This window comes from Scyliorhinus torazame, chromosome 24 (assembly GCF_047496885.1).
Source record: "Scyliorhinus torazame isolate Kashiwa2021f chromosome 24, sScyTor2.1, whole genome shotgun sequence".
NCBI lineage: Eukaryota > Metazoa > Chordata > Chondrichthyes > Carcharhiniformes > Scyliorhinidae > Scyliorhinus > Scyliorhinus torazame.
The window spans coordinates 51,676,618-51,696,128 of record NC_092730.1 but is presented as its reverse complement, the minus strand read 5'-3'; the positions used below and the strand labels follow the sequence as shown (position 1 = coordinate 51,696,128).

The window sequence follows — 19,511 nt, the reverse complement described above, 5'->3', positions numbered from 1 at the left end:
AAAGGCGGCAGAAGAACGTTCTGGAAGAAGCCAGCTGATTCACGTCCGACAATCCAACCAGCCAGACTATTTACAACAATGGAAGTGGAAATTTACCCGGATTCCTGGTATCAGTATTAATTCGTCAACCAAAGTCACTGAGCATATCATCCAGTCATGAACTGGGCTTCTGACTGTGGGGTCTTGCTGTACGAATTTAAGTGCGAATCTCCCATCCCGAGGCCACCGCTTCCCCATTGAATGGGAGGTATGAGATCTTCCTGGGGTTCAACAATTTTTGGAGAAATGAAACCTCGTGGAAAAAAAGGCAATGTCAGAAGTAGGATTCTAACGCACGCCTCCAGAGGAGACTGCGTCCTTAACCCGCGCCTTCGACCGCTCGGCCACCCTGACGAGCTGCAGAAACTGTTATGCTCGGTGCACAAGTCGACATAGAACATACAGTGCAGAAGGAGTCCATTCGGCTCATCGAGTCTGCACCGATCCCCAAAAGACCTCAATTCCATCCTATCACCCTCACCCCGCAACCCAATAATCCTTCCTACCTTTTTGGACACTAAGGGCAATGACGCATGACCAATTCGCCTAGCCTGCTCGTCATAATGCCGTGGGATTAAACCGGAGCACCCGGGGTGAAATTCACGCAGACATGGGGAGAACATGCAGACTCCGCACAGACAGTGACCCAAGCCGGGAATCGAACCTGGAACCCTGGAGCTGTGAAACAACTGTGCTACCTTGCTGCCCAAAATTTCGAATTAAGCTTTTTCTGCGATGGCTGGGAATCGAACCCAGGTCAACTGCTTGGAAGGCAGCTATGCTCACCATTATACCACCATCGCTCACAGAAGAATTTTAAATTCTATCTTCATTGTCATTTCATTTCTAATCAGTTGTGCTTTTCCTATTTTCGAAAACCAGCCAGAGTCCTGCATCTGAGTGCCGTCCTTCTCCAAGCCGCTGGGGGTTAAGGAGCTTCGCGTCGGTGCATTGATCAGTTTGCTGCAATCAACAAAGACCGAACTCCCGCCGACCTGTTCCTCACATGAAGATATTGAGAGTCTAAGATCTGAGCGGCGTGAAGGATCCAATTATACAGTTGCATCCTTGCGACTGGAATCTCTCTCCACAGCTGCTTCTGGTGCTGCTTTCACAAACAAGTAGCCAGAAAACGCTTCAGTGTCCAAACAGGAGGACGTTCATCCAGTAAAGGCGGCAGAAGAGTTTTCTGGGAGATGTTGACTGAGACACCTCGACAATCCAACCAGCCAGACTATTTACAACAAGAGACGAGACATTTACCAGGAATCCTGGGATCATTATTAATTCCTCAAATAGAGTCATGAGCAGATTATCCAGTGATGAACTGGGCTTATGCCTGTGGGGTCTTGCTGTGCGAATATCAGCAGGAATCTCATTCCAGGAGGCCACCGCTTCCCCATTGAATGGGAGGTATTGGATCGTCCTGGTGTTGCAAATATTGCTGGAGAAACGTAACCACGTGGAGGAAAAGGGAATGTCAGAAGTGAGATTCGAACCCACGCCTCCAGAGGAGACTGCGACCTTAACGCAGCGCTTTCGACCGCTCGGCCATCCTGACGCACTGTGGCCAAAGATATGCTCCATGCGCAAATCGATTTAAATTTAATTTTCATCTTCATTTCATTTCAAACTAGATGTGGTTTTACTATTTTTGAACGCCAGCCAGACTCTTGCGTCTGAGTGCGATCGTTCTCCAACGCGCTGTGTGTTCAGGAGCTCTCATTTCTGCATTGATCAGTTTGCTCCAATCAACAAAGTCCGTACTGCCGTCTAACTGTTCCTTCCACGAAGGTATTAAGAGTCTAAGATCTGAGTGGCGGGAAGGATCCAATGAGACAGTTGCATCCTGGCGATTGGAATCTCTCTGCACAGCTGCATCTGGTGCTGCTTTCACAGACAAGTAGCCGAATAACGCCTCCAGTGCCAAACACGAGGATGTTCATGCTGTAAAGGCGGCAGAAGAACTTTCTGGCAGAAGCCAGCTGATGCACGTCCGACAATCCAACCAGCCAGACTATATACAACAATGGAAGAGGAAATATACCCGGAGTCCTGGTATCAGTATTAATTCGTCAACCAGAGTCACTGAGCATATCATCCAGTCATGAACTGGGCTTCTGACTGTGGGGTCTTGCTGTACGAATTTAAGTACGAATCTCGCGTCCCGAGGCCACCGCTTCCCCATTGAATGGGAGGTATGAGATCTTCCTGGGGTTCAACAATTTTTGGAGAAATGTAACCTCGTGGAAAAAAAGGCAATGTCAGAAGTAGGATTCTAACGCACGCCTCCAGGGGAGACTGCGTCCTTAACCCGCGCCTTCGACCGCTCGGCCACCCTGACGAGCTGCAGAAACTGTTATGCTCGGTGCACAAATAGACATAGAACATACAGTGCAGAAGGAGTCCATTCGGCCCATCGAGTCTGCACCGATCCACTAAAGACCTCAATTCCATCCTATCACCCTCACCCCGCAACCCAATAATCCTTCCTACCTTTTTGGACACTAAGGGCAATTACGCATGACCAATTCCTCAAGCCAGCTCGTCTTTGTGCCGTGGGAGGAAACCGGAGCACCCGGGGTGAAATTCACGCAGACATGGGGAGAACGTGCAGACTCCGCACAGACAGTGACCCAAGCCGGGAATCGAACCTGGAACCCTGGAGCTGTGAAACAACTGTGCTACCTTGCTGCCCAAAATTTCGAAATAAGTTTTTTCTGCGATGGCTGGGAATCGAACCAAGGTCAACTGCTTGGAAGGCAGCTATGCTCACCATTATACCACCATCGCTCACTGAAGAATTTTAAATTCTATCTTCATTGTCATTTCATTTCTAATCAGTTGTGCTTTTCCTATTTTTGAACACCAGCCAGAGTCCTGCATCTGAGTGCCGTCCTTCTCCAAGCCGCTGGGGGTTAAGGAGCTTCGCGTCGGTGCATTGATCAGTTTGCTGCAATCAACAAAGACCGAACTCCCGCCGACCTGTTCCTCACATGAAGATATTGAGAGTCTAAGATCTGAGCGGCGTGAAGGATCCAATTATACAGTTGCATCCTTGCGACTGGAATCTCTCTCCACAGCTGCTTCTGGTGCTGCTTTCACAAACAAGTAGCCAGAAAACGCTTCAGTGTCCAAACAGGAGGACGTTCATCCAGTAAAGGCGGCAGAAGAGTTTTCTGGGAGATGTTGACTGAGACACCTCGACAATCCAACCAGCCAGACTATTTACAACAAGAGACGAGACATTTACCAGGAATCCTGGGATCATTATTAATTCCTCAAATAGAGTCATGAGCAGATTATCCAGTGATGAACTGGGCTTTTGCCTGTAGGGTCCTGCTGTGCGAATATCAGCAGGAATCTCATTCCAGGAGGCCACCGCTTCCCCATTGAATGGGAGGTATTGGATCGTCCTGGTGTTGCAAATATTGCTGGAGAAACGTAACCACGTGGAGGAAAAGGGAATGTCAGAAGTGGGATTCGAACCCACGCCTCCAGAGAAGACTGCGACCTTAACGCAGCGCCTTCGACCGCTCGGCCATCCTGACGCACTGTGGCCAAAGATATGCTCCATGCTCAAATCGATTAAAATTTAATTTTCATCTTCATTTCATTTCAAACTAGATGTGGTTTTACTATTTTTGAACGCCAGCCAGACTCTTGCGTCTGAGTGCGATCGTTCTCCAACGCGCTGTGTGTTCAGGAGCTCTCATTTCTGCATTGATCAGTTTGCTCCAATCAACAAAGTCCGTCCTGCCGTCTAACTGTTCCTTCCACGAAGGTATTAAGAGTCTAAGATCTGAGTGGCGGGAAGGATCCAATGAGACATTTGCATCCTGGCGACTGGAATCTCTCTGCACAGCTGCATCTGGTGCTGCTTTCACAGACAAGTAGCCGAATAACGCCTCCAGTGCCAAACACGAGGATGTTCATGCTGTAAAGGCGGCAGAAGAACGTTCTGGAAGAAGCCAGCTGATTCACGTCCGACAATCCAACCAGCCAGACTATTTACAACAATGGAAGTGGAAATTTACCCGGAGTCCTGGTATCAGTATTAATTCGTCAACCAAAGTCACTGAGCATATCATCCAGTCATGAACTGGGCTTCTGACTGTGGGGTCTTGCTGTACGAATTTAAGTACGAATCTCGCATCCCGAGGCCACCGCTTCCCCATTGAATGGGAGGTATGAGATCTTCCTGGGGTTCAACAATTTTTGGAGAAATGAAACCTCGTGGAAAAAAAGGCAATGTCAGAAGTAGGATTCTAACCCACGCCTCCAGAGGAGACTGCGTCCTTAACCCGCGCCTTCGACCGCTCGGCCACCCTGACGAGCTGCAGAAACTGTTATGCTCGGTGCACAAATAGACATAGAACATACAGTGCAGAAGGAGTCCATTCGGCCCATCGAGTCTGCACCGATCCACTTAAGACCTCAATTCCATCCTATCACCCTCACCCCGCAACCCAATAATCCTTCCAACCTTTTTGGACACTAAGGGCAATTACGCATGACCAATTCCCCGAGCCAGCTCGTCTTTATGCCGTGGGAGGAAACCGGAGCACCCGGGGTGAAATTCACGCAGACATGGGGAGAACGTGCAGACTCCGCACAGACAGTGACCCAAGCCGGGAATCGAACCTGGAACCCTGGAGCTGTGAAACAACTGTGCTACCTTGCTGCCCAAAATTTCGAATTAAGTTTTTTCTGCGATGGCTGGGAATCGAACCCGGGTCAACTTCTTGGAAGGCAGCTATGCTCACCATTATACCACCATCGCTCACTGAAGAATTTTAAATTCTATCTTCATTGTCATTTCATTTCTAATCAGTTGTGCTTTTCCTATTTTAGATCACCAGCCAGAGTCCTGCATCTGAGTGCCGTCCTTCTCCAAGCCGCTGGGGGTGAAGGAGCTTCGCGTCGGTGCATTGATCAGTTTGCTGCAATCAACAAAGACCGAACTCCCGCCGACCTGTTCCTCACAGGAAGATATTGAGAGTCTAAGATCTGAGCGGCGTGAAGGATCCAATTATACAGTTGCATCCTTGCGACTGGAATCTCTCTCCACAGCTGCTTCTTGTGCTGCTTTCACAAACAAGTAGCCAGAAAACGCTTCAGTGTCCAAACAGGAGGACGTTCATCCAGTAAAGGCGGCAGAAGAGTTTTCTGGGAGATGTTGACTGAGACACCTCGACAATCCAACCAGCCAGACTATTTACAACAAGAGACGAGACATTTACCAGGAATCCTGGGATCATTATTAATTCCTCAAATAGAGTCATGAGCAGATTATCCAGTGATGAACTGGGCTTATGCCTGTGGGGTCTTGCTGTGCGAATATCAGCAGGAATCTCATTCCAGGAGGCCACCGCTTCCCCATTGAATGGGAGGTATTGGATCGTCCTGGTGTTGCAAATATTGCTGGAGAAACGTAACCACGTGGAGGAAAAGGGAATGTCAGAAGTGGGATTCGAACCCACGCCTCCAGAGGAGACTGCGCCCTTAACGCAGCGCCTTCGACCGCTCGGTCATCCTGACGCACTGTGGCCAAAGATATGCTCCATGCGCAAATCGATTAAAATTTAATTTTCATCTTCATTTCATTTCAAACTAGATGTGGTTTTACTATTTTTGAACGCCAGCCAGACTCTTGCGTCTGAGTGCGATCGTTCTCCAACGCGCTGTGTGTTCAGGAGCTCTCATTTCTGCATTGATCAGTTTGCTCCAATCAACAAAGTCCGTCCTGCCGTCTAACTGTTCCTTCCACGAAGGTATTAAGAGTCTAAGATCTGAGTGGCGGGAAGGATCCAATGAGACATTTGCATCCTGGCGACTGGAATCTCTCTGCACAGCTGCATCTGGTGCTGCTTTCACAGACAAGTAGCCGAATAACGCCTCCAGTGCCAAACACGAGGATGTTCATGCTGTAAAGGCGGCAGAAGAACGTTCTGGAAGAAGCCAGCTGATTCACGTCCGACAATCCAACCAGCCAGACTATTTACAACAATGGAAGTGGAAATTTACCCGGAGTCCTGGTATCAGTATTAATTCGTCAACCAAAGTCACTGAGCATATCATCCAGTCATGAACTGGGCTTCTGACTGTGGGGTCTTGCTGTACGAATTTAAGTACGAATCTCGCATCCCGAGGCCACCGCTTCCCCATTGAATGGGAGGTATGAGATCTTCCTGGGGTTCAACAATTTTTGGAGAAATGAAACCTCGTGGAAAAAAAGGCAATGTCAGAAGTAGGATTCTAACGCACGCCTCCAGAGGAGACTGCGTCCTTAACCCGCGCCTTCGACCGCTCGGCCACCCTGACGAGCTGCAGAAACTGTTATGCTCGGTGCACAAATAGACATAGAACATACAGTGCAGAAGGAGTCCATTCGGCCCATCGAGTCTGCACCGATCCACTTAAGACCTCAATTCCATCCTATCACCCTCACCCCGCAACCCAATAATCCTTCCTACCTTTTTGGACACTAAGGGCAATTACGCATGACCAATTCCCCGAGCCAGCTCGTCTTTATGCCGTGGGAGGAAACCGGAGCACCCGGGGTGAAATTCACGCAGACATGGGGAGAACGTGCAGACTCCGCACAGACAGTGACCCAAGCCGGGAATCGAACCTGGAACCCTGGAGCTGTGAAACAACTGTGCTACCTTGCTGCCCAAAATTTCGAATTAAGTTTTTTCTGCGATGGCTGGGAATCGAACCCGGGTCAACTTCTTGGAAGGCAGCTATGCTCACCATTATACCACCATCGCTCACTGAAGAATTTTAAATTCTATCTTCATTGTCATTTCATTTCTAATCAGTTGTGCTTTTCCTATTTTAGATCACCAGCCAGAGTCCTGCATCTGAGTGCCGTCCTTCTCCAAGCCGCTGGGGGTTAAGGAGCTTCGCGTCGGTGCATTGATCAGTTTGCTGCAATCAACAAAGACCGAACTCCCGCCGACCTGTTCCTCACAGGAAGATATTGAGAGTCTAAGATCTGAGCGGCGTGAAGGATCCAATTATACAGTTGCATCCTTGCGACTGGAATCTCTCTCCACAGCTGCTTCTTGTGCTGCTTTCACAAACAAGTAGCCAGAAAACGCTTCAGTGTCCAAACAGGAGGACGTTCATCCAGTAAAGGCGGCAGAAGAGTTTTCTGGGAGATGTTGACTGAGACACCTCGACAATCCAACCAGCCAGACTATTTACAACAAGAGACGAGACATTTACCAGGAATCCTGGGATCATTATTAATTCCTCAAATAGAGTCATGAGCAGATTATCCAGTGATGAACTGGGCTTATGCCTGTGGGGTCTTGCTGTGCGAATATCAGCAGGAATCTCATTCCAGGAGGCCACCGCTTCCCCATTGAATGGGAGGTATTGGATCGTCCTGGTGTTGCAAATATTGCTGGAGAAACGTAACCACGTGGAGGAAAAGGGAATGTCAGAAGTGGGATTCGAACCCACGCCTCCAGAGGAGACTGCGACCTTAACGCAGCGCCTTCGACCGCTCGGCCATCCTGACGCACTGTGGCCAAAGATATGCTCCATGCGCAAATCGATTAAAATTTAATTTTCATCTTCATTTCATTTCAAACTAGATGTGGTTTTACTATTTTTGAACGCCAGCCAGACTCTTGCGTCTGAGTGCGATCGTTCTCCAACGCGCTGTGTGTTCAGGAGCTCTCATTTCTGCATTGATCAGTTTGCTCCAATCAACAAAGTCCGTCCTGCCGTCTAACTGTTCCTTCCACGAAGGTATTAAGAGTCTAAGATCTGAGTGGCGGGAAGGATCCAATGAGACATTTGCATCCTGGCGACTGGAATCTCTCTGCACAGCTGCATCTGGTGCTGCTTTCACAGACAAGTAGCCGAATAACGCCTCCAGTGCCAAACACGAGGATGTTCATGCTGTAAAGGCGGCAGAAGAACGTTCTGGAAGAAGCCAGCTGATTCACGTCCGACAATCCAACCAGCCAGACTATTTACAACAATGGAAGTGGAAATTTACCCGGAGTCCTGGTATCAGTATTAATTCGTCAACCAAAGTCACTGAGCATATCATCCAGTCATGAACTGGGCTTCTGACTGTGGGGTCTTGCTGTACGAATTTAAGTACGAATCTCGCATCCCGAGGCCACCGCTTCCCCATTGAATGGGAGGTATGAGATCTTCCTGGGGTTCAACAATTTTTGGAGAAATGAAACCTCGTGGAAAAAAAGGCAATGTCAGAAGTAGGATTCTAACGCACGCCTCCAGAGGAGACTGCGTCCTTAACCCGCGCCTTCGACCGCTCGGCCACCCTGACGAGCTGCAGAAACTATTATGCTCGGTGCACAAGTCGACATAGAACATACAGTGCAGAAGGAGTCCATTCGGCTCATCGAGTCTGCACCGATCCCCTAAAGACCTCAATTCCATCCTATCACCCTCACCCCGCAACCCAATAATCCTTCCTAGCTTTTTGGACACTAAGGGCAATTACGCATGACCAATTCCCCTAGCCTGCTCGTCATAATGCCGTGGGATGAAACCGGAGCACCCGGGGTGAAATTCACGCAGACATGGGGAGAACGTGCAGACTCCGCACAGACAGTGACCCAAGCCGGGAATCGAACCTGGAACCCTGGAGCTGTGAAACAACTGTGCTACCTTGCTGCCCAAAATTTCGAAATAAGTTTTTTCTGCGATGGCTGGGAATCGAACCCAGGTCAACTGCTTGGAAGGCAGCTATGCTCACCATTATACCACCATCGCGCACTGAAGAATTTTAAATTATATCTTCATTGTCATTTCATTTCTAATCAGTTGTGCTTTTCCTATTTTTGAACACCAGCCAGAGTCCTGCATCTGAGTGCCGTCCTTCTCCAAGCCGCTGGGGGTTAAGGAGCTTCGCGTCGGTGCATTGATCAGTTTGCTGCAATCAACAAAGACCGAACTCCCGCCGACCTGTTCCTCACATGAAGATATTGAGAGTCTAAGATCTGAGCGGCGTGAAGGATCCAATTATACAGTTGCATCCTTGCGACTGGAATCTCTCTCCACAGCTGCTTCTGGTGCTGCTTTCACAAACAAGTAGCCAGAAAACGCTTCAGTGTCCAAACAGGAGGACGTTCATCCAGTAAAGGCGGCAGAAGAGTTTTCTGGGAGATGTCGACTGAGACACCTCGACAATCCAACCAGCCAGACTATTTACAACAAGAGACGAGACATTTACCAGGAATCCTGGCATCATTATTAATTCCTCAAATAGAGTCATGAGCAGATTATGCAGTGATGAACTGGGCTTTTGCCTGTGTGGTCTTGCTGTGCGAATATCAGCAGGAATCTCATTCCAGGAGGCCACCGCTTCCCCATTGAATGGGAGGTATTGGATCGTCCTGGTGTTGCAAATATTGCTGGAGAAACGTAACCACGTGGAGGAAAAGGGAATGTCAGAAGTGGGATTCGAACCCACGCCTCCAGAGGAGACTGCGACCTTAACGCAGCGCCTTCGACCGCTCGGCCATCCTGACGCACTGTGGCCAACGATATGCTCCATGCGCAAATCGATTAAAATTTAATTTTCATCTTCATTTCATTTCAAACGAGATGTGGTTTTACTATTTTTGAACGCCAGCCAGACTCTTGCGTCTGAATGCGATCGTTCTCCAACGCGCTGTGTGTTAAGGAGCTCTCATTTCTGCATTGATCAGTTTGCTCCAATCAACAAAGTCCGTACTGCCGTCTAACTGTTCCTTCCACGAAGGTATTAAGAGTCTAAGATCTGAGTAGCGGGAAGGATCCAATGAGACAGTTGCATCCTGGCGACTGGAATCTCTCTGCACAGCTGCATCTGGTGCTGCTTTCACAGACAAGTAGCCGAATAACGCCTCCAGTGCCAAACACGAGGATGTTCATGCTGTAAAGGCGGCAGAAGAACTTTCTGGAAGAAGCCAGCTGATTCACGTCCGACAATCCAACCAGCCAGACTATTTACAACAATGGAAGTGGAAATTTACCCGGAGTCCTGGTATCAGTATTAATTCGTCAACCAGAGTCACTGAGCATATCATCCAGTCATGAACTGGGCTTCTGACTGTGGGGTCTTGCTGTACGAATTTAAGTACGAATCTCGCGTCCCGAGGCCACCGCTTCCCCATTGAATGGGAGGTATGAGATCTTCCTGGGGTTCAACAATTTTTGGAGAAATGTAACCTCGTGGAAAAAAAGGCAATGTCAGAAGTAGGATTCTAACGCACGCCTCCAGAGGAGACTGCGTCCTTAACCCGCGCCTTCGACCGCTCGGCCACCCTGACGAGCTGCAGAAACTGTTATGCTCGGTGCACAAATAGACATAGAACATACAGTGCAGAAGGAGTCCATTCGGCCCATCGAGTCTGCACCGATCCACTAAAGACCTCAATTCCATCCTATCACCCTCACCCCGCAACCCAATAATCCTTCCTACCTTTTTGGACACTAAGGGCAATTACGCATGACCAATTCCCCTAGCCTGCTCGTCATAATGCCGTGGGATGAAACCGGAGCACCCGGGGTGAAATTCACGCAGACATGGGGAGAACGTGCAGATTCCGCACAGACAGTGACCCAAGCCGGGAATCGAACCTGGAACCCTGGAGCTGTGAAACAACTGTGCTACCTTGCTGCCCAAAATTTCGAATTAAGTTTTTTCTGCGATGGCTGGGAATCGAACCCGGGTCAACTGCTTGGAAGGCAGCTATGCTCACCATTATACCACCATCGCTCACTGAAGAACTTTAAATTCTATCTTCATTGTCATTTCATTTCTAATCAGTTGTGCTTTTCCTATTTTAGATCACCAGCCAGAGTCCTGCATCTGAGTGCCGTCCTTCTCCAAGCCGCTGGGGGTTAAGGAGCTTCGCGTCGGTGCATTGATCAGTTTGCTGCAATCAACAAAGACCGAACTCCCGCCGACCTGTTCCTCACATGAAGATATTGAGAGTCTAAGATCTGAGCGGCGTGAAGGATCCAATTATACAGTTGCATCCTTGCGACTGGAATCTCTCTCCACAGCTGCTTCTTGTGCTGCTTTCACAAACAAGTAGCCAGAAAACGCTTCAGTGTCCAAACAGGAGGACGTTCATCCAGTAAAGGCGGCAGAAGAGTTTTCTGGGAGATGTTGACTGAGACACCTCGACAATCCAACCAGCCAGACTATTTACAACAAGAGACGAGACATTTACCAGGAATCCTGGCATCATTATTAATTCCTCAAATAGAGTCATGAGCAGATTATCCAGTGATGAACTGGGCTTATGCCTGTGGGGTCTTGCTGTGCGAATATCAGCAGGAATCTCATTCCAGGAGGCCACCGCTTCCCCATTGAATGGGAGGTATTGGATCGTCCTGGTGTTGCAAATATTGCTGGAGAAACGTAACCACGTGGAGGAAAAGGGAATGTCAGAAGTGGGATTCGAACCCACGCCTCCAGAGGAGACTGCGACCTTAGCGCAGCGCCTTCGACCGCTCGGCCATCCTGACGCACTGTGGCCAAAGATATGCTCCATGCGCAAATCGATTAAAATTTAATTTTCATCTTCATTTCATTTCAAACTAGATGTGGTTTTACTATTTTTGAACGCCAGCCAGACTCTTGCGTCTGAGTGCGATCGTTCTCCAACGCGCTGTGTGTTCAGGAGCTCTCATTTCTGCATTGATCAGTTTGCTCCAATCAACAAAGTCCGTCCTGCCGTCTAACTGTTCCTTCCACGAAGGTATTAAGAGTCTAAGATCTGAGTGGCGGGAAGGATCCAATGAGACATTTGCATCCTGGCGACTGGAATCTCTCTGCACAGCTGCATCTGGTGCTGCTTTCACAGACAAGTAGCCGAATAACGCCTCCAGTGCCAAACACGAGGATGTTCATGCTGTAAAGGCGGCAGAAGAACGTTCTGGAAGAAGCCAGCTGATTCACGTCCGACAATCCAACCAGCCAGACTATTTACAACAATGGAAGTGGAAATTTACCCGGAGTCCTGGTATCAGTATTAATTCGTCAACCAAAGTCACTGAGCATATCATCCAGTCATGAACTGGGCTTCTGACTGTGGGGTCTTGCTGTACGAATTTAAGTACGAATCTCGCGTCCCGAGGCCACCGCTTCCCCATTGAATGGGAGGTATGAGATCTTCCTGGGGTTCAACAATTTTTGGAGAAATGAAACCTCGTGGAAAAAAAGGCAATGTCAGAAGTAGGATTCTAACGCACGCCTCCAGAGGAGACTGCGTCCTTAACCCGCGCCTTCGACCGCTCGGCCACCCTGACGAGCTGCAGAAACTGTTATGCTCGGTGCACAAGTCGACATAGAACATACAGTGCAGAAGGAGTCCATTCGGCTCATCGAGTCTGCACCGATCCCCGAAAGACCTCAATTCCATCCTATCACCCTCACCCCGCAACCCAATAATCCTTCCTAGCTTTTTGGACACTAAGGGCAATTACGCATGACCAATTCCCCTAGCCTGCTCGTCATAATGCCGTGGGATGAAACCGGAGCACCCGGGGTGAAATTCACGCAGACATGGGGAGAACGTGCAGACTCCGCACAGACAGTGACCCAAGCCGGGAATCGAACCTGGAACCCTGGAGCTGTGAAACAACTGTGCTACCTTGCTGCCCAAAATTTCGAAATAAGTTTTTTCTGCGATGGCTGGGAATCGAACCCAGGTCAACTGCTTGGAAGGCAGCTATGCTCACCATTATACCACCATCGCGCACTGAAGAATTTTAAATTATATCTTCATTGTCATTTCATTTCTAATCAGTTGTGCTTTTCCTATTTTTGAACACCAGCCAGAGTCCTGCATCTGAGTGCCGTCCTTCTCCAAGCCGCTGGGGGTTAAGGAGCTTCGCGTCGGTGCATTGATCAGTTTGCTGCAATCAACAAAGACCGAACTCCCGCCGACCTGTTCCTCACATGAAGATATTGAGAGTCTAAGATCTGAGCGGCGTGAAGGATCCAATTATACAGTTGCATCCTTGCGACTGGAATCTCTCTCCACAGCTGCTTCTGGTGCTGCTTTCACAAACAAGTAGCCAGAAAACGCTTCAGTGTCCAAACAGGAGGACGTTCATCCAGTAAAGGCGGCAGAAGAGTTTTCTGGGAGATGTCGACTGAGACACCTCGACAATCCAACCAGCCAGACTATTTACAACAAGAGACGAGACATTTACCAGGAATCCTGGCATCATTATTAATTCCTCAAATAGAGTCATGAGCAGATTATGCAGTGATGAACTGGGCTTTTGCCTGTGTGGTCTTGCTGTGCGAATATCAGCAGGAATCTCATTCCAGGAGGCCACCGCTTCCCCATTGAATGGGAGGTATTGGATCGTCCTGGTGTTGCAAATATTGCTGGAGAAACGTAACCACGTGGAGGAAAAGGGAATGTCAGAAGTGGGATTCGAACCCACGCCTCCAGAGGAGACTGCGACCTTAACGCAGCGCCTTCGACCGCTCGGCCATCCTGACGCACTGTGGCCAACGATATGCTCCATGCGCAAATCGATTAAAATTTAATTTTCATCTTCATTTCATTTCAAACGAGATGTGGTTTTACTATTTTTGAACGCCAGCCAGACTCTTGCGTCTGAATGCGATCGTTCTCCAACGCGCTGTGTGTTAAGGAGCTCTCATTTCTGCATTGATCAGTTTGCTCCAATCAACAAAGTCCGTACTGCCGTCTAACTGTTCCTTCCACGAAGGTATTAAGAGTCTAAGATCTGAGTAGCGGGAAGGATCCAATGAGACAGTTGCATCCTGGCGACTGGAATCTCTCTGCACAGCTGCATCTGGTGCTGCTTTCACAGACAAGTAGCCGAATAACGCCTCCAGTGCCAAACACGAGGATGTTCATGCTGTAAAGGCGGCAGAAGAACTTTCTGGAAGAAGCCAGCTGATTCACGTCCGACAATCCAACCAGCCAGACTATTTACAAGAATGGAAGTGGAAATTTACCCGGAGTCCTGGTATCAGTATTAATTCGTCAACCAGAGTCACTGAGCATATCATCCAGTCATGAACTGGGCTTCTGACTGTGGGGTCTTGCTGTACGAATTTAAGTACGAATCTCGCGTCCCGAGGCCACCGCTTCCCCATTGAATGGGAGGTATGAGATCTTCCTGGGGTTCAACAATTTTTGGAGAAATGTAACCTCGTGGAAAAAAAGGCAATGTCAGAAGTAGGATTCTAACGCACGCCTCCAGAGGAGACTGCGTCCTTAACCCGCGCCTTCGACCGCTCGGCCACCCTGACGAGCTGCAGAAACTGTTATGCTCGGTGCACAAATAGACATAGAACATACAGTGCAGAAGGAGTCCATTCGGCCCATCGAGTCTGCACCGATCCACTTAAGACCTCAATTCCATCCTATCACCCTCACCCCGCAACCCAATAATCCTTCCTACCTTTTTGGACACTAAGGGCAATTACGCATGACCAATTCGCCTAGCCTGCTCGTCATAATGCTGTGGGAGGAAACCGGAGCACCCGGGGTGAAATTCACGCAGACATGGGGAGAACGTGCAGACTCCGCACAGACAGTGACCCAAGCCGGGAATCGAACCTGGAACCCTGGAGCTGTGAAACAACTGTGCTACCTTGCTGCCCAAAATTTCGAATTAAGTTTTTTCTGCGATGGCTGGGAATCGAACCCAGGTCAACTGCTTGGAAGGCAGCTATGCTCACCATTATACCACCATCGCTCACTGAAGAATTTTAAATTATATCTTCATTGTCATTTCATTTCTAATCAGTTGTGCTTTTCCTATTTTTGAACACCAGCCAGAGTCCTGCATCTGAGTGCCGTCCTTCTCCAAGCCGCTGGGGGTTAAGGAGCTTCGCGTCGGTGCATTGATCAGTTTGCTGCAATCAACAAAGACCGAACTCCCGCCGACCTGTTCCTCACATGAAGATATTGAGAGTCTAAGATCTGAGCGGCGTGAAGGATCCAATTATACAGTTGCATCCTTGCGACTGGAATCTCTCTCCACAGCTGCTTCTGGTGCTGCTTTCACAAACAAGTAGCCAGAAAACGCTTCAGTGTCCAAACAGGAGGACGTTCCTCCAGTAAAGGCGGCAGAAGAGTTTTCTGGGAGATGTTGACTGAGACACCTCGACAATCCAACCAGCCAGACTATTTACAACAAGAGACGAGACATTTACCAGGAATCCTGGGATCATTATTAATTCCTCAAATAGAGTCATGAGCAGATTATCCAGTGATGAACTGGGCTTATGCCTGTGGGGTCTTGCTGTGCGAATATCAGCAGGAATCTCATTCCAGGAGGCCACCGCTTCCCCATTGAATGGGAGGTATTGGATCGTCCTGGTGTTGCAAATATTGCTGGAGAAACGTAACCACGTGGAGGAAAAGCGAATGGCAGAAGTGGGATTCGAACCCACGCCTCCGGAGGAGACTGCGACCTTAACGCAGCGCCTTCGACCGCTCGGCCATCCTGACGCACTGTGGCCAAAGATATGCTCCATGCACAAATCGATTTAAATTTAATTTTCATCTTCATTTCATTTCAAACTAGATGTGGTTTTACTATTTTTGAACGCCAGCCAGACTCTTGCGTCTGAGTGCGATCGTTCTCCAACGCGCTGTGTGTTCAGGAGCTCTCATTTCTGCATTGATCAGTTTGCTCCAATCAACAAAGTCCGTACTGCCGTCTAACTGTTCCTTCCACGAAGGTATTAAGAGTCTAAGATCTGAGTGGCGGGAAGGATCCAATGAGACAGTTGCATCCTGGCGACTGGAATCTCTCTGCACAGCTGCATCTGGTGCTGCTTTCACAGACAAGTAGCCGAATAACGCCTCCAGTGCCAAACACGAGGATGTTCATGCTGTAAAGGCGGCAGAAGAACTTTCTGGAAGAAGCCAGCTGATTCACGTCCGACAATCCAACCAGCCAGACTATTTACAACAATGGAAGTGGAAATTTACCCGGAGTCCTGGGATCAGTATTAATTCCTCAACCAGAGTCACTGAGCAGATCATCCAGTCATGAACTGGGCTTCTGACTGTGGGGTCTTGCTGTGCGAATTTAAGTACGAATCTCGCGTCCCGAGGCCACCGCTTCCCCATTGAATGGGAGGTATGAGATATTCCTGGGGTTGAACAATTTTTGGAGAAATGTAACCTCGTGGGAAAAAAGGCAATGTCAGAAGTAGGATTCTAACCCACGCCTCCAGAGGAGACTGCGTCCTTAACGCCGCGCCTTCGGCCGCTCGGCCACCCTGACGAGCTGCAGAAACTGTTATGCTCGGTGCACAAATAGACATAGAACATACAGTGCAGAAGGAGTCCATTCGGCTCATCGAGTCTGCACCGATCCCCTAAAGACCTCAATTCCATCCTATCACCCTCACCCCGCAACCCAATAATCCTTCCTAGCTTTTTGGACAATAAGGGCAATGACGCATGACCAATTCCCCCAGCCTGCTCGTCATAATGCTGTGGGAGGAAACCGGAGCACCCGGGGTGAAATTCACGCAGACATGGGGAGAACGTGCAGACTCCGCACAGACAGTGACCCAAGCTGGGAATCGAACCTGGAACCCTGGAGCTGTGAAACAACTGTGCTACCTTGCTGCCCAAAATTTGGAAATAAGTTTTTTCTGCGATGGCTGGGAATCGAACCCAGGTCAACTGCTTGGAAGGCAGCTATGCTCACCATTATACCACCATCGCTCACTGAAGAATTTTAAATTCTATCTTCATTGTCATTTCATTTCTAATCAGTTGTGCTTTTCCTATTTTTGAACACCAGCCAGAGTCCTGCATCTGAGTGCCGTCCTTCTCCAAGCCGCTGGGGGTTAAGGAGCTTCGCGTCGGTGCATTGATCAGTTTGCTGCAATCAACAAAGACCGAACTCCCGCCGACCTGTTCCTCACATGAAGATACTGAGAGTCTAAGATCTGAGCGGCGTGAAGGATCCAATTATACAGTTGCATCCTTGCGACTGGAATCTCTCTCCACAGCTGCTTCTGGTGCTGCTTTCACAAACAAGTAGCCAGAAAACGCTTCAGTGTCCAAACAGGAGGACGTTCATCCAGTAAAGGCGGCAGAAGAGTTTTCTGGGAGATGTTGACTGAGACACCTCGACAATCCAACCAGCCAGACTATTTACAACAAGAGACGAGACATTTACCAGGAATCCTGGGATCATTATTAATTCCTCAAATAGAGTCATGAGCAGATTATCCAGTGATGAACTGGGCTTTTGCCTGTGGGGTCCTGCTGTGCGAATATCAGCAGGAATCTCATTCCAGGAGGCCACCGCTTCCCCATTGAATGGGAGGTATTGGATCGTCCTGGTGTTGCAAATATTGCTGGAGAAACGTAACCACGTGGAGGAAAAGGGAATGTCAGAAGTGGGATTCGAACCCACGCCTCCAGAGGAGACTGCGACCTTAACGCAGCGCCTTCGACCGCTCGGCCATCCTGACGCACTGTGGCCAAAGATATGCTCCATGCGCAAATCGATTAAAATTTAATTTTCATCTTCATTTCATTTCAAACTAGATGTGGTTTTACTATTTTTGAACGCCAGCCAGACTCTTGCGTCTGAGTGCGATCGTTCTCCAACGCGCTGTGTGTTCAGGAGCTCTCAATTCTGCATTGATCAGTTTGCTCCAATCAACAAAGTCCGTCCTGCCGTCTAACTGTTCCTTCCACGAAGGTATTAAGAGTCTAAGATCTGAGTGGCGGGAAGGATCCAATGAGACATTTGCATCCTGGCGACTGGAATCTCTCTGCACAGCTGCATCTGGTGCTGCTTTCACAGACAAGTAGCCGAATAACGCCTCCAGTGCCAAACACGAGGATGTTCATGCTGTAAAGGCGGCAGAAGAACGTTCTGGAAGAAGCCAGCTGATTCACGTCCGACAATCCAACCAGCCAGACTATTTACAACAATGGAAGTGGAAATTTACCCGGAGTCCTGGTATCAGTATTAATTCGTCAACCAAAGTCACTGAGCATATCATCCAGTCATGAACTGGGCTTCTGACTGTGGGGTCTTGCTGTACGAATTTAAGTACGAATCTCGCATCCCGAGGCCACCGCTTCCCCATTGAATGGGAGGTATGAGATCTTCCTGGGGTTCAACAATTTTTGGAGAAATGAAACCTCGTGGAAAAAAAGGCAATGTCAGAAGTAGGATTCTAACGCACGCCTCCAGAGGAGACTGCGTCCTTAACACGCGCCTTCGACCGCTCGGCCACCCTGACGAGCTGCAGAAACTGTTATGCTCGGTGCACAAGTCGACATAGAACATACAGTGCAGAAGGAGTCCATTCGGCTCATCGAGTCTGCACCGATCCCCTAAAGACCTCAATTCCATCCTATCACCCTCACCCCGCAACCCAATAATCCTTCCTAGCTTTTTGGACACTAAGGGCAATTACGCATGACCAATTCCCCTAGCCTGCTCGACATAATGCCGTGGGATGAAACCGGAGCACCCGGGGTGAAATTCACGCAGACATGGGGAGAACGTGCAGACTCCGCACAGACAGTGACCCAAGCCGGGAATCGAACCTGGAACCCTGGAGCTGTGAAACAACTGTGCTACCTTGCTGCCCAAAATTTCGAAATAAGTTTTTTCTGCGATGGCTGGGAATCGAACCCAGGTCAACTGCTTGGAAGGCAGCTATGCTCACCATTATACCACCATCGCGCACTGAAGAATTTTAAATTATATCTTCATTGTCATTTCATTTCTAATCAGTTGTGCTTTTACTATTTTTGAACACCAGCCAGAGTCCTGCATCTGAGTGCCGTCCTTCTCCAAGCCGCTGGGGGTTAAGGAGCTTCGCGTCGGTGCATTGATCAGTTTGCTGCAATCAACAAAGACCGAACTCCCGCCGACCTGTTCCTCACATGAAGATATTGAGAGTCTAAGATCTGAGCGGCGTGAAGGATCCAATTATACAGTTGCATCCTTGCGACTGGAATCTCTCTCCACAGCTGCTTCTGGTGCTGCTTTCACAAACAAGTAGCCAGAAAACGCTTCAGTGTCCAAACAGGAGGACGTTCATCCAGTAAAGGCGGCAGAAGAGTTTTCTGGGAGATGTCGACTGAGACACCTCGACAATCCAACCAGCCAGACTATTTACAACAAGAGACGAGACATTTACCAGGAATCCTGGCATCATTATTAATTCCTCAAATAGAGTCATGAGCAGATTATGCAGTGATGAACTGGGCTTTTGCCTGTGGGGTCTTGCTGTGCGAATATCAGCAGGAATCTCATTCCAGGAGGCCACCGCTTCCCCATTGAATGGGAGGTATTGGATCGTCCTGGTGTTGCAAATATTGCTGGAGAAACGTAACCACGTGGAGGAAAAGGGAATGTCAGAAGTGGGATTCGAACCCACGCCTCGAGAGGAGACTGCGACCTTAACGCAGCGCCTTCGACCGCTCGGCCATCCTGAC

At 48.9% G+C, this 19,511-nt stretch overlaps 18 non-coding genes across 18 annotated transcripts; all 18 read right to left on the bottom strand.

Moving 5' to 3' along the window:
• Positions 1–770: 770 nt before the first annotated feature.
• trnag-ucc (transfer RNA glycine (anticodon UCC)) lies at positions 771–842 on the bottom strand. The gene has a single exon. It is a non-coding gene; the product is annotated as a tRNA-Gly (tRNA).
• A 675-nt stretch (positions 843–1,517) lies between these two features.
• On the bottom strand, positions 1,518–1,600 carry trnal-aag (transfer RNA leucine (anticodon AAG)). The gene has a single exon. It is a non-coding gene; the product is annotated as a tRNA-Leu (tRNA).
• Positions 1,601–2,760: 1,160 nt separating this feature from the next.
• trnag-ucc (transfer RNA glycine (anticodon UCC)) lies at positions 2,761–2,832 on the bottom strand. Its single transcript has one exon. It is a non-coding gene; the product is annotated as a tRNA-Gly (tRNA).
• Positions 2,833–3,507: 675 nt separating this feature from the next.
• Positions 3,508–3,590, bottom strand: trnal-aag (transfer RNA leucine (anticodon AAG)). Its single transcript has one exon. It is a non-coding gene; the product is annotated as a tRNA-Leu (tRNA).
• A 1,907-nt stretch (positions 3,591–5,497) lies between these two features.
• trnal-aag (transfer RNA leucine (anticodon AAG)) lies at positions 5,498–5,580 on the bottom strand. The gene has a single exon. It is a non-coding gene; the product is annotated as a tRNA-Leu (tRNA).
• Positions 5,581–7,487: 1,907 nt separating this feature from the next.
• On the bottom strand, positions 7,488–7,570 carry trnal-aag (transfer RNA leucine (anticodon AAG)). The gene has a single exon. It is a non-coding gene; the product is annotated as a tRNA-Leu (tRNA).
• A 1,160-nt stretch (positions 7,571–8,730) lies between these two features.
• trnag-ucc (transfer RNA glycine (anticodon UCC)) lies at positions 8,731–8,802 on the bottom strand. The gene has a single exon. It is a non-coding gene; the product is annotated as a tRNA-Gly (tRNA).
• A 675-nt stretch (positions 8,803–9,477) lies between these two features.
• trnal-aag (transfer RNA leucine (anticodon AAG)) lies at positions 9,478–9,560 on the bottom strand. Its single transcript has one exon. It is a non-coding gene; the product is annotated as a tRNA-Leu (tRNA).
• Positions 9,561–10,720: 1,160 nt separating this feature from the next.
• Positions 10,721–10,792, bottom strand: trnag-ucc (transfer RNA glycine (anticodon UCC)). Its single transcript has one exon. It is a non-coding gene; the product is annotated as a tRNA-Gly (tRNA).
• A 675-nt stretch (positions 10,793–11,467) lies between these two features.
• trnal-aag (transfer RNA leucine (anticodon AAG)) lies at positions 11,468–11,550 on the bottom strand. The gene has a single exon. It is a non-coding gene; the product is annotated as a tRNA-Leu (tRNA).
• Positions 11,551–12,710: 1,160 nt separating this feature from the next.
• On the bottom strand, positions 12,711–12,782 carry trnag-ucc (transfer RNA glycine (anticodon UCC)). The gene has a single exon. It is a non-coding gene; the product is annotated as a tRNA-Gly (tRNA).
• Positions 12,783–13,457: 675 nt separating this feature from the next.
• trnal-aag (transfer RNA leucine (anticodon AAG)) lies at positions 13,458–13,540 on the bottom strand. Its single transcript has one exon. It is a non-coding gene; the product is annotated as a tRNA-Leu (tRNA).
• A 1,160-nt stretch (positions 13,541–14,700) lies between these two features.
• On the bottom strand, positions 14,701–14,772 carry trnag-ucc (transfer RNA glycine (anticodon UCC)). Its single transcript has one exon. It is a non-coding gene; the product is annotated as a tRNA-Gly (tRNA).
• Positions 14,773–15,447: 675 nt separating this feature from the next.
• Positions 15,448–15,530, bottom strand: trnal-aag (transfer RNA leucine (anticodon AAG)). Its single transcript has one exon. It is a non-coding gene; the product is annotated as a tRNA-Leu (tRNA).
• A 1,161-nt stretch (positions 15,531–16,691) lies between these two features.
• Positions 16,692–16,763, bottom strand: trnag-ucc (transfer RNA glycine (anticodon UCC)). Its single transcript has one exon. It is a non-coding gene; the product is annotated as a tRNA-Gly (tRNA).
• Positions 16,764–17,438: 675 nt separating this feature from the next.
• Positions 17,439–17,521, bottom strand: trnal-aag (transfer RNA leucine (anticodon AAG)). Its single transcript has one exon. It is a non-coding gene; the product is annotated as a tRNA-Leu (tRNA).
• A 1,160-nt stretch (positions 17,522–18,681) lies between these two features.
• Positions 18,682–18,753, bottom strand: trnag-ucc (transfer RNA glycine (anticodon UCC)). The gene has a single exon. It is a non-coding gene; the product is annotated as a tRNA-Gly (tRNA).
• A 675-nt stretch (positions 18,754–19,428) lies between these two features.
• trnal-aag (transfer RNA leucine (anticodon AAG)) lies at positions 19,429–19,511 on the bottom strand. The gene has a single exon. It is a non-coding gene; the product is annotated as a tRNA-Leu (tRNA).